General features: G+C 41.8%; 1 protein-coding gene across 4 annotated transcripts in view; it reads left to right on the top strand.

Annotated features, from left to right (window-relative positions):
• Window positions 1–12,390, top strand: part of abcc1 (ATP binding cassette subfamily C member 1 (ABCC1 blood group)) — a 144,085-nt gene that overhangs the window by 4,916 nt on the left and 126,779 nt on the right. The gene's annotated exons all lie outside the window — the stretch shown is intronic.

Raw genomic sequence — 12,390 nt, 5'->3', positions numbered from 1 at the left:
GAATTTAAAAATATGTTTTAAGATATAGTTGTTATAGTTGGCTGAATATACGTAATACATGTAAATTACCTTCATATCAATAATAACGAGGAACACATTACCTATGCTCTTAAGCAGTATTAGAGATGCTTTTCAAATAGTCAAACTTCACACAGGCCCAGTATAGAGAACACACTCATTTGTCCTGCAGCCTTTCCAGCCATTTGAGCTATTGTTCACATCTTTACTTCAAATAAAAGGTTTCACATTGCATATTTCCAGCTTCTTTTACACATACTGTTATTATTAATACAAAGTAATTAACCACACACATCTATTTAAAACAAGAAGATTTCCCTGATAATTGACATGCTGAAAATCTTAAGAAGAATGTCTCCTGTCATCCACAACTGCTCCTTTTTCATACAGAGTAATAAAACATGTTTAAGCTAATTTCTCCACAATGTTTCTAGCCATTCAGTACCCACACATGAAAGAACAAAACAAAGAAATCAAATAAAACACCAACACAGATATGGTTCAGCAATAATCACATCTAGCTGCTGCAATAGACACCCTTCTTTATGGGTCTACAGGAAACAAATCATTAACTTTAACAAGACTTTAACTACATTATCTGAAAATGTATCTGGGAATTCCCCTGTTAATTGCAAGGACTATTGATAATTAACAGAGAGACCCTAGGGCAGGGGTTCTCAATCTTTTTTAGGCCAGCGCCCCCCTGTCCATTATCCAGGTCTCTTACCGCCCCCCATCAAAAAAAAGTAGACTTATTTTCTTCCCTGAATATTAATGTTGACTAATATTCTGTTTTATATCATTTAAAAAGCATGTCACTGAATGCCAAATAATAGATTTGATTTAACTGGGCAGTTGGAATATCATTATCATTAGTTTACCAGAGAGCAAAAAAGCCATGTGAATGTGAATTAAAATGATATTTATGAGTGTTAAACAAACTCAGACAAGAGCAGAGAATACAAACAGACTGCTACGGAACAGCAGCAATTTCACACATGTCCAGTGCAGAACAAATAGTAGGCTACAAAACTGTACATTAGGCCTACAGAACTAACAGGTCGGAAAGGTGTTGCATTTCGCCAAATTGCGGGGGGGGGAAGGTTAGTGTGAGCCCTGCGCTTGGTGGTTCTCCGCCAGTTTCTTCACTGCGGGTTGCAGAGAACTTAGTTTCAGTCGCAGTGCACCTGAGGCCGTCAAGTTCAAGCGATTGCGGTACTTGGACTGCATGTGGAGGACCTGGCTGAATCCCTGCTCCACGAGGTATGTGGTTGGGAAAGCCAGAAGAAGCAGCCTCGCTTTCTCCCAGAGAGCCGGGTAACGCTGAGAGTATTTGACCCACATGTTGCCCCAGCCAGAGGTGCGGAAAATAGCCTGGGCCTCATCATCACTCTGGATGTCGATGAGATGCTCCTGTATTGCTGGCTCGCATTCCGCCACGTCCGCCTGAAAGGGCTGCACCACCCAGGTGGGAACATCGAGGTCCAAAAGATCTCTGAAGCGGATCTTCAAGTCGGCATTCACCATCCTCAGGTGGTCTGTGTAAATGAGGAGGCGCTCATCGGTAAGAGCCTCAGAGACCTGCAATGAGTATAACCAGGAAATTGTTATCGGTGCAGAATGTTACCATCCGATTTTATTTTATTGCTAATTAGTTTACTAATTGATGTTTCTTTATTCTCATAATACATTCAGAACATAAGTTATTTATACTAACCAGGAACACAAATATAGTGTTGCATAGAGTAGCCTACATTTATTACATGTATTATTTATTATTATCATTATTTAGTAGCCTAGGCTAGATCACCTTGGTCAACAGCGGGAAATGAGCAAACTGCCTCCTGCCTATGCTCTGCCGGTATAGATCCAGCCTGGAGGTGAGACTGTGGATGACCGCCTTGCTCTGGATCAGAGTAACTCCTTTTCCTTGGAGCTTCAGCGTGACTTCATTCATTTTGCCAAAGAAGTCTGCGAGGTACATGATGTCGCAGCGGCTGGATGACACCTGTTCCCCGAGAGCTGCATTCACCTCCTCCAGGAACTCCACGATGCTGTCAAACAGCTCACAAAAACAAGCAAGGCAGTTTCCTTTTGAGAGCCAGCGGACATCAGTGTGGAGAAGAAGACGCTCAAAGGTCTCATCATTTTCCTGACACAGCTGTCGGAACAATCTGTTATTCAGGGCGTGGGCTTTTATTTTGTTTATTGCCTTTACTGCAACATTGAGAGACTCGTGGAGAGGTGGACTTTTAGATTTGGCCACAAGGTTGTGGCGGTGCAAGACACAGTGGACTGTGAGGACATGCGGGACCTGCTCCTTCAGCAGAGTGGTGAAGCCACGGTACCTGCCAACCATGGAAGGGGCACCGTCAGTAGCACATGCGAGGATGTTGTTGATCGGGATTGACTTCTCCTGTAGATAAGCATCCAGTGCATTAAAAATGGTCTGGCCCTTGGTGTCTGTGACCAGATATTTGGAAAATAAAAATTCCTCAGCCATCTCCTGACTGTTGGAGGTGCTATAGCGGACATAGGCCATCAACAGAACATTGTTGTCAGAAGTGGTTGTCTCATCCAGCTGAAGGCTGAATGGAGTTTCCCGCAGGATGGCACACAGCGGCTCCTCTGTATCAGCGCCCATTTCATCAATCCTGCGTGCTACGGTGTCATTACTGAGTGGGATGGATTTCAGCACGTGTGTGGGATCACGCTCCATCACAGTAGATATGACCTCTTTGATGGCAGGGAGTACCAACTTCTCTCCGATTGTGGACGGCTGCCCAGATTTGGCTATCAGCAAGGAGATGTTCTATGACGCTATTAGCCCGCTGTCAGTCTGGGTGGTCTTCCTAGCGAAGAGACTGCTGATGGTGCTCCTACCATGTTTCTCTTTGAGGGCCTGGAAGAACGGACGCTCCTTATCTGCCTTATCCGGGTGGATCTTGGTAAGGTGCTCCTTTAAACGTGAGGGTTTCATTCCCTCATTGGAAAATACATGTTCGCAAAGTAAACACATTGGGAGTTGTGCATTGGTAGGAGACGGTATGAAGCCATAGCTAAGATATTCAATAGAGTACTGTCTGCATTTTATCTTTTTCGCGGCCATTTTGCTGATGTGATATGATTTTTGTTTTATGATGCTAATATTTAGGGGGGGGGGGGGGGGTAGTGTCACGATATGGCGGCAAACGCTAGAGGGCTAGCTGGTGACATGACAAGACATCGTGCCGGTAGCAGACCGGAAGTCGTTGTAATTTTGAACAAACAGAGCTCTGTGTGGAGCAGCCTGGCTAGCCAGCTCTTCCATGTCGTAGCAGACATAGAAACGGGTATTATTTTCATAAACTGACCACTTAGTTTGAATCTGTCTGTCGCGATCCCAAAATTACAACGACTTCCGGTCCGCTCCCGGCTGGTTTTTGTAGGGTACATTCGTAAATGCGCTCGGAGCGCTCCGAGCGTCCCCGTTCCACAGTCCAGAGCGCTGCGCTCTGAGCGCTCACAGCTGGGTGCTCTGGCGGAACAGACAGGTTGTCCGAGCGGACTGACCGTTCGTGCATTTACGAACGTACCCGTAATAACACTGCTGACAGCTGACCAATCGCAAGCAGAGTTGTGGTTTCCTATAGCAACAAAAGATGCTGACAGCTGCTTTTTGTACAGGAAAAGACAATGTGGCCAGCGTTTTTCATGACAAAAAGACATTATGCGTGAACGCCCCACAAGAACACCTCAACGCCCCCCTTTCAAAAATATTGCTTCCAGCGCCCCCCGATGTTCTCTGAACGCCCCCTGGGGGGCGGTACCGCCCCCGTTGAGAACCAGTGCCCTAGGGGCCTCTTCTTGGTATCTGCTAGGCAGAAGTCACTCAATGCAGAAATTACAAGTTTAACACACATTCTATATAAGGTGACATTAAAATTAATATACCAGAAATACACTGTATCATACTTTCTGCCATAATACGTTACTTTAATACTTCAAAATAAAGCCTCAACACAAAAAAGAGATTTGGGGGAAACTGGGTTAATCGGAACATGAGAGTACACAGGTACAAACAGCCAGAAAGACGGAGTAAGGTTCCCCCCCCAACAGTCCAAGCCTATAGCAGCTAAACTAACGTGTCTACATACATGCACTCCCTTAGGATAGGTTGAGGGAAAAGGGTAGCAAGTAAGAAGTAGGAAACAGAGGTGGAGAGGCACACACAGGGAAAAAGGTCCTCATTGCAACCTGAATTTGTCAGAGGTAGGAGTGGGTCAGTGACTATGTTCCACACTCCCCGGCCGGGCTAGGCGTTCTCTGCAACCTGTTACCCTCTAATAAACCTCAAGAGGTCATAGAGGGGAAAGGTTTGGATAAAGTTTTTAAAAATAAGATCTACTATTTTTATGATTTTAAGTGAAAGAGAAAGAACTAAAATGTATTGGTGAAGAGGCACAACGTATATCTACGTCAATGCACTCTTATTAGATTATTTTAATTTTATCACTAAGCTTTATCAAAAAGGAAGGTCTTAAGCGTACTCTTAAAAACGGATAGGCTGTCTGCTGCCCGTACACAAACTGGAAGCTGATTCCACAAATGTGGAGCTTGATAAGAAAAGGCTCTGGCTCCCATTGTGCTTTTAGAGACTCTAGGAACAACCAACAACCCTGCATTCTTGGAACGCAATGCCCTAGTAGGACAGTAGGGTATAATGAGTTCTTTAAGGTAAGATGGCGCCTGCCCATTAAGGGCTTTGTAGGCGAGAAGAAGAATTTTAAATTCTATCCTGTGTTCTATAGGGAGCCAGTGTAAGGCAGCCAGAACAGGAGTAATATGGTCCCTTTTCCTAACTCTTGTTAGTACACGAGCTGCAGCATTTTGAATCAGCTGAAGCGACTTAACTGACTTCTTGGTACACCCTGATAATAAGGAGTTACAATAATCCAGCCTTGAAGTAACAAATGCATGGACTAGTTTCTCTGCATCGTTTTGAGGCAATATATGCCTGATTTTTGCAATGTTGCGTAGATGGAAGTAGGCGGTCCTTGAGATTGATTTGATGTGGGCGTTAAAGGATAAATCTTGATCAAATATAACACCAATATTCCTTACAGTCTCACTAGAGGCCAAATTAATGCCATCCATAACTAGTATATCTTTAGATAATAATAATAGATTTAATTTGTTAGCGCTTTTACAGGTGCTCAAAGACACTTTACAGATAATAGTGAAGAAAAAAGAAAAGAGAAGAAAGGAACAACAAATAAATATATAGTTAAAGTTAAAGTCAAATAATACAAAAACAATCACACATGAAAAGCCAGATTGAAGAGGTGAGTTTTTGTGAGTATTTTGAAGGTGGTGAGGTCGGTGCAGTCTCTGATGGGTTGTGGAAGTGAGATATTTTGTTTCGTAGATTATTTGGGCCGAGTACAATAACTTCAGTTTTGGTCGTGTTTAACATAAAAAAATGTAAGGTCATCCACGTTTTTAAGTCCTTGAGGCAGTCTTGAATTGTATTTAGGTGATTGGTTTCATCAGGCTTGATGGATACATATAGTTGAGTATCATCCGCATAACAGTGGAAATGTACAGAATGATTCCTTATAATATTGCCTAGCGGAAGCATATATAGTGTGAACCAAATAGGTCCAAGCACTGAGCCCGTGGCACTCCATGGCTAACTTTGGTTTGCATGGAAGATTCATCGTTGACACGTACAAACTGAGAGCGTTCAGATAGATAGGACCTAAACCAGCCTAAAACAGTTCCCTGTATGCCAACTAAGTGCTCTAGTCTTTGCAATAGGATATCATGGTCGATAGTATCAAATGCAGCACTAAGATCGAGCAAAACAAGAATAGAGACAAGTCCCTTGTCTGAGGCTATTACAAGGTCATTTGTGACTTTAACCAGAGCTGTCTCTGTGCTATGATGTGTTCTAAAGCCAGACTGAAAATCTTCAAATAAATCATTGTTTTTTAAGTAATCACACAACTGTTTTGCGATCGCTTTCTCAAGAATTTTTGAGAGGAATGGGAGATTAGAAATAGGTCTATAATTGGCTAAAACCTCTGGATCGAGGATTGCTTTTTCAGAATTGTAGGTTTACACATGGGAGGAATTTACTTTGGTTCAAATGTTGCATGCAAAGAAGAGTACTATACTATAGTATTGTTACTACTAAGACTATTGTAACAAATAAAAAATATAGACAATATTTACACAAAATATAATTCTGTGTGAAACGGAGTAAAATATAATGACAAATACAATATACTATATTCACAATGAGAGCTGTGCAGATTTAAGAAGAGGTAGTGTGGCGCAGAGATGTGAAACATGTTGTGCGGTATTTATAATTTTGAAAAGAACAAGATTGTGTTTGCATGATGTGCATCATTTAATGCAGAATGTTCTTTGGGGGATGGATAATAGTCACTGTCAGTTATATTGTACAAACTCACACATTCTAATTGTCCCTCAGTGGACATTTCATTTTGTTGAGCTGTCCTTGGATGCTTGATCAGGACAAGAAAGGTTTTCCCACAAGAAAGTGAAAAAGAACAAAAAAGAATGGGAGAAAATGTCCTTAAAGAGCAACTTGCAGTTTTTTTTTTTTTTTACTAGATTTATGCTTAACCTGGCCTGAAAATTACAATTAAAAAAAGTTAATGCAGGATTTGATGTGTTTTACAAGACATAAGGGCAGGAATTCAGAGGGAAAGGAGCCGTTTTGAGCTCTGCTACTAAAAACTGCTTTTTTTTTAACATCATGCGTCATATTACGTCACATGGGGGAGCGACTTTCTCTGACTCCTTCTCTGCCCAGTCCGCGGTAGTAGTTGGTTTGAGCGGTTGTGATTTAGTGAGCTGGTATTTTTTCGGTCATTTTACATTGCATTTCACCATTTGTAATCATGGTGAGCTTGTGTTTGTGCAGGTTGCACAAACTTGAGCCTGTCAGGACATAGAGTCCACAGTTTCCCTAACAGGTAAAGGACCGGAGCTAGTGTTCGTTCCTGGGTGCGTTGTGCGAGGTGCATCCACCTCCCTGCAGCACATACTCTCCACAGCTGAGGCCTATCAAACAAAACGTTTATCAGGAAACCGTATTACATCTCTCTCCCCCACTTCGCTGCTCTCTCTTCCCCCTTCGCTCTTCTCTCTGTCTCTCTCCCCCCATCGCTCCTCTCTCTCACCCCTCCGATACACAGCACCGTAAGACGTAGTGTGGAGTTGCATTAGGTAACTCTGTGGTGGCTGTAGTCCTCAAGCCGTCTCCTTTATGTTTGTTTGTTTCCCCCTGTCTGTGTTGTTTGTGTGGGCGTGGTGGCTGTCACTCCTGGCTCCCGGCTCAACCTCCACTCACCTGCTGCAATCACTGTTTGCACCCTCCCCGACTACACACCTGCTTTCCATCAAGCCATTTACAACGGCATATCAACGGAGGCTCCATAACCTTTCTCCGCCAGATCTTCGTAAAACCACAGTATTCTTCAAGGCTACTTAGCATTATAGCTATTTTCTCATACCTGGATGTTTTAGCGACGCGAGATACGGCTGATACTTGCGCATTCGTTTCTGTTATGGATCAGTATCAACAGCCCTGCCAGTAACGTTACTATATTATCAATACTACTTTAGTTATAGCCTGATATATGATTGTTAACTTTACAATGTTGTGATGTGACCGACATTAGCTAACATTAACTGTAGCTAACGCCGGTCACTCACCAAGACAGCTGCCCTGTTCTCCACTGATTCTCCTCACACCACAGCTCAATTTCTCTCCGATGGCCTTTATTTCTTCTAATCCTTGGCTGCTCCTGTTCTCTTGGACGCCTAGCAGGCTCATAATTATATGGTTGTGGTCCGTCATATGCGTACGAATATACATTTTCAACCTCTTCTGTGTCAAAACTAGCATTGTGATCCATGTTTATTCATACGTTAGACCGGCCGCTCTCCCCCATGTTACGTCACACGTGGGAGGTCACGCGGGGAGGATTATTTTATGCGGAAGTAAAAATGTCTTACAAAAACGACGCCAGATGTTACTGTAGTGTATATTTCTGTATACTTTTGGGAAAATCTAGTGTATACATCATTTTCCTACACATTTATTCACTGGTGTCTCTAACCTGCAAGTTGCTCTTTTAAGGGCAGCAACTGTGTCCCTCCCCTAGGATGGGCAGACATTCGATAGATGTTATTTGGATTATTATTTATATGGAACTAATAATAATAATAATAATAATAATAATAATGTGAACATATATGAAAAGTATGGATCAAAGCAGGACAAAGATGAAAGTCATTAGCCTACTACTACAGAACACAGACTGAGAGCTGGTTCTGCATGACGGGAGTTTAATACCATTCAAAGTATTCAAAGGCCATGTTTGTGTTGTGCAAAATGGCTTCAGGGACGTTTTGGCTATGACAATCTAAACTTTTAATCTCTTTCAGCAATGCAACATTCCATATATAATTTTTTACAAAAGCACACACATCCAGGTTCTGGTGTGGGACAGGGAACATGCAAAAGACGGAACAAATAAACACTACACATTAGATTATGCTTAGATTTACCTTTTTAAAAGAAACTGATTTAAAACAAGCCTGCTTACTGCATTAACTTATGTTTTTATATTTATTTTTGGGGATGAATAATATCTGCTATTCTATCCCACAGAAATGCATCTAAACAAACATTTGACAAAGCAATCTAAACATGGAAGAAAATACATAAAATATTGCAAAAGACAAAATTGTGCAAGGCGTTTGTGGGATACATTATAAGTAGTGCTGGACAACGATTAATTGCAGTGCAATGCGCAAAATTAAATAATAAATTCAAAAGTGGTGTATTGCTTACTTTTATTTTAAAAGTACTGCCATATGAACAAAGCGCAATAACATTCAGTTTGCAAACACTTTAAAAAATAGGGTGCTTTTTAACAGCAGTATTCTATTTACACAGTAGCAGTTAAAATATTTCTTGTAAATCTCAACTTAGACATTAATTAATGTAATCAAATATAAAACCAGAGCTATTTGCCACTGCCAGGGCTTTAAAGTGTTGTAGAAGTTCCCCTCAGAGTCCAAAGATAAGAGAACTCAACTTTGCAGTGGTTCCAAATAACTCTGGTTCTATCAACTCCTCCGTCTGAAAAGATGTAAAATGTCCATGGCTGCTTCTCACTTCTCTTATTTTTCATTTCCTCGCTCCTCCGTCCTCTGTATCACCGGAAGTTGATTTGTCTGTGCCATCTTGAGTAGCGTCCCAGTGCCCTTATTTGTGCCCGAGGATCGAGGAGCGATAACTGAGGAGCGATAATCGAGGAACCACCAGACCATCCTCCGGTGAAATCCTCAGACACTCGCCCCGCCCCCTTACTGTGTATCGCTCACTGATTGGACGATGCAGCGCATGCACTGATCTGATGCTTCTTGACATTAGAGCAGTTTCCCAGTGGAGTGAAGAAAACACATGAAACTCACAGGACTCACTCCTCAGTGTATACCATGCCAGGCTCTCCCATTTGACATTCCTGCCCTCCCCCAATAAACACAATTTTTATTATTTATAAAAATTAAAAAGATTGGACAGCGTAAAAAATATAAGCAAATGCGTACTTAAAGCGCTACGTCATGAACGCAAGAAATCTACCCTCGTGGGGGCGCGCTCATGTGATTGGCATAGAATTGAGGAGACATCTGATTGGCTATAGATAGAAAAAATTACAAAACCCATAAACGAATGCACAGCGATCCGTGCACAAAAAGCGGTTTGTGTTTGCAGGTTCAGGGGATTTAAACGGAAAACAAATATGTGTGGATCAAAAATACATATGTAAAACTTTTTTTTCTGTATTTGGATTTTATTTACATGTATATGAAACGGAACACATTTGTGTGTGCATTTAAAAACACAAGTGTGGATCCCGAAATACAAGTGTGAATCCTTTTGCGGATCATGAAATACAAGTGTGAATCCTTCTGTGTGCATGTGTGTCTTATGAGACTGTTCTGAGCCCATACCACTACAGACGCTACCTTGCAGAACATCAACAGGTACTATTGGACCAGCAACCGCTCAAAGACCAACAGCCCCAGATGATCTTGGGGTTAATAAACCCAACCAGGTGAAAGTGAATCGTTATCCAGGGAGATTGTTTTCAGGAAAGAAGCGCACTTTTGCCACTGCATTGTACTAAAACAGACCATGGCTTGAAGACTCGTTAAAAACAGACGCAGCCTTTTGTTTCCCTTGTAGACAGTTTAAAGTAAATACGTCTTCATCTGATGCAGCTTTTACCCTCAAAGGTTTTTGCGACTGGAAACACGCATTACAGACTGATAAAGGACTGCTAAGGCATGCCGCATCAAAAGAACACATTTCATGTGAGAGTTTGTGGAGAGAGAGACAGATACGCTAGGAAACAAATAAGGAAATTAGTACTTTGGTGCAGATCAGCTGGCACGGAACCGTTATTACGTGTCAGCTGTTGTTGATATTATAGCTTTCAAGTGTCAACCAACTCCCTCTCAGAGGTGAACACAACGTCAGGCAGTAGGCTCTTCCTATCGCTGTTTGAGTATATGCTGCACAAAGATGCAGAGTTGGTCAAAATTAACATTTTAATAACACTTAATAACTGACTGAATGGAAATGACATAATGTAAAACAAAAAAAAGCGATCATGAAAATGTTTCCAATAAATGCATAAAATGATTTTTGACCACTTTGTTGTTCAGATATATCACATATTTGTAACTGAATGATACGTGAATTGAAACAAAACACGGTATAAACTGAGGAGTGACTCCCGTGAGGTTCATGTATTTTCTTCACTCCGCTGGGAAACTGCTTTCATGTCAAGAAGCATCAGATCAGTGCATGCACTGCATCGTCCAATCAGTTGGCGATACACAGTAGGGGGGCGGGGAGAGTATCTGAGGGTTTCACCTGAGAATGGTCTGGTAGTTCCTCGATTATCGCTCCTCCATTATCACTCCTCGATCCTCGAACCTCCGGCAAAAATAAGGCCACTGGGACGCTACTCAAGATGGCGCAGACAAATCAACTTCTGCGGATACCGAGCCCGAGGAGCGAGGAAATAAAAAATAACCGAAATGAGACGCACCCCTTGCGTCTCTCCATGCTTCCCTGGTGGGAGGGACTAAGACGCAAGGAAAAGATGCAAGTGAGGGACGCAAGGATTGCATTTAAGAGAAGCGAGATGCAGCCTCTGTCAGAGTTCTGTACTGCTTTCTGTTTCCGTTAATGTGAGCGCTGCAGCAGTCTTAAGCCCGCCCCAAATGCTCTCATTTCATTTAATTTCAAACCTTTATTTAGACAGATTGGTCCCTTGAGATCATCGATCTCATTTACAAAGGAGACCTGCATCCTTTAGTTCCACATGAAACATAAAAACAACATACAAACAACAGAGGATATCATATTTACATATTCAACATTTACAAATACCCAGAGTGTCAGAAAGCATTTCATTTAGACATGCCTTAAATACATTCAGAGAAATAAAAATGCTCAATTTCAATTTTGCCTGTAGACTGTTCCAAGCAAGTGGAGCTGCGCACATAAAAGCTGTCTTACCTAAGACAGTCCTTACTCTTGGCACATCTAACAAGACTATATCCTGTGATCGCAGACAATAGCTGCTTGCAACTTTCTGCTTTATCAATGAACAGATATAATACGGGAGTTTGCCCAACATAGCTTTATAGATAAAAGTGTACCAGTGACTGAGCCTCCGTACAGTGAGTGATGGTAAACCTGCCTTGGTATACAATGTACAGTGATGAGTAAGTGCTTTACAGTTTGTGACAAATCTCAGAGCACTATGATACGCAGCATCTAGTTTGCTCAGGTAGTTGGCAGGTGCATTCATATACAGCAGATCACCATAGTCCAGCACAGGTAAAAAGGTCACAGTGACTAGCCTTTTCCTGGCCTCAAGTGAGAAACAGGACTTATTCCTGAAAAAGAAACCTAGCCTAACCCTCAGTTTTTTAAGCAGGTTATTGACATGAAGTTTAAAAGAGAGACAGTCATCAAGCAAGATACCAAGGTATTTGTAACAGGCAACAACTTCAAGTTTTGTTCCTTGCGTTGATACAATATCTAAAACAGGCTCTGGTGTCTTTTTAGCTTTTGAAAAGAGCATTATCTTGGTTTTATCCACATTTAAAATAAGCTTTAGTTCAGAGAGCTGAGTCTGAATAATGTTAAAAACAGCCTGTAATTTAACAACCGCCTCCTGAATGGAGGGACCTGCACAATACATCACGGTATCGTCCGCATAAAAATGTAAAGTAGCTTCATCCACATTTTCACCTAAACTGTTGATA

The sequence above is a fragment of the Notothenia rossii genome (assembly GCF_949606895.1).
Source record: "Notothenia rossii genome assembly, chromosome: 8".
Classification (NCBI taxonomy): domain Eukaryota; kingdom Metazoa; phylum Chordata; class Actinopteri; order Perciformes; family Nototheniidae; genus Notothenia; species Notothenia rossii.
This window is presented reverse-complemented; position numbering and strand designations above follow the sequence as displayed.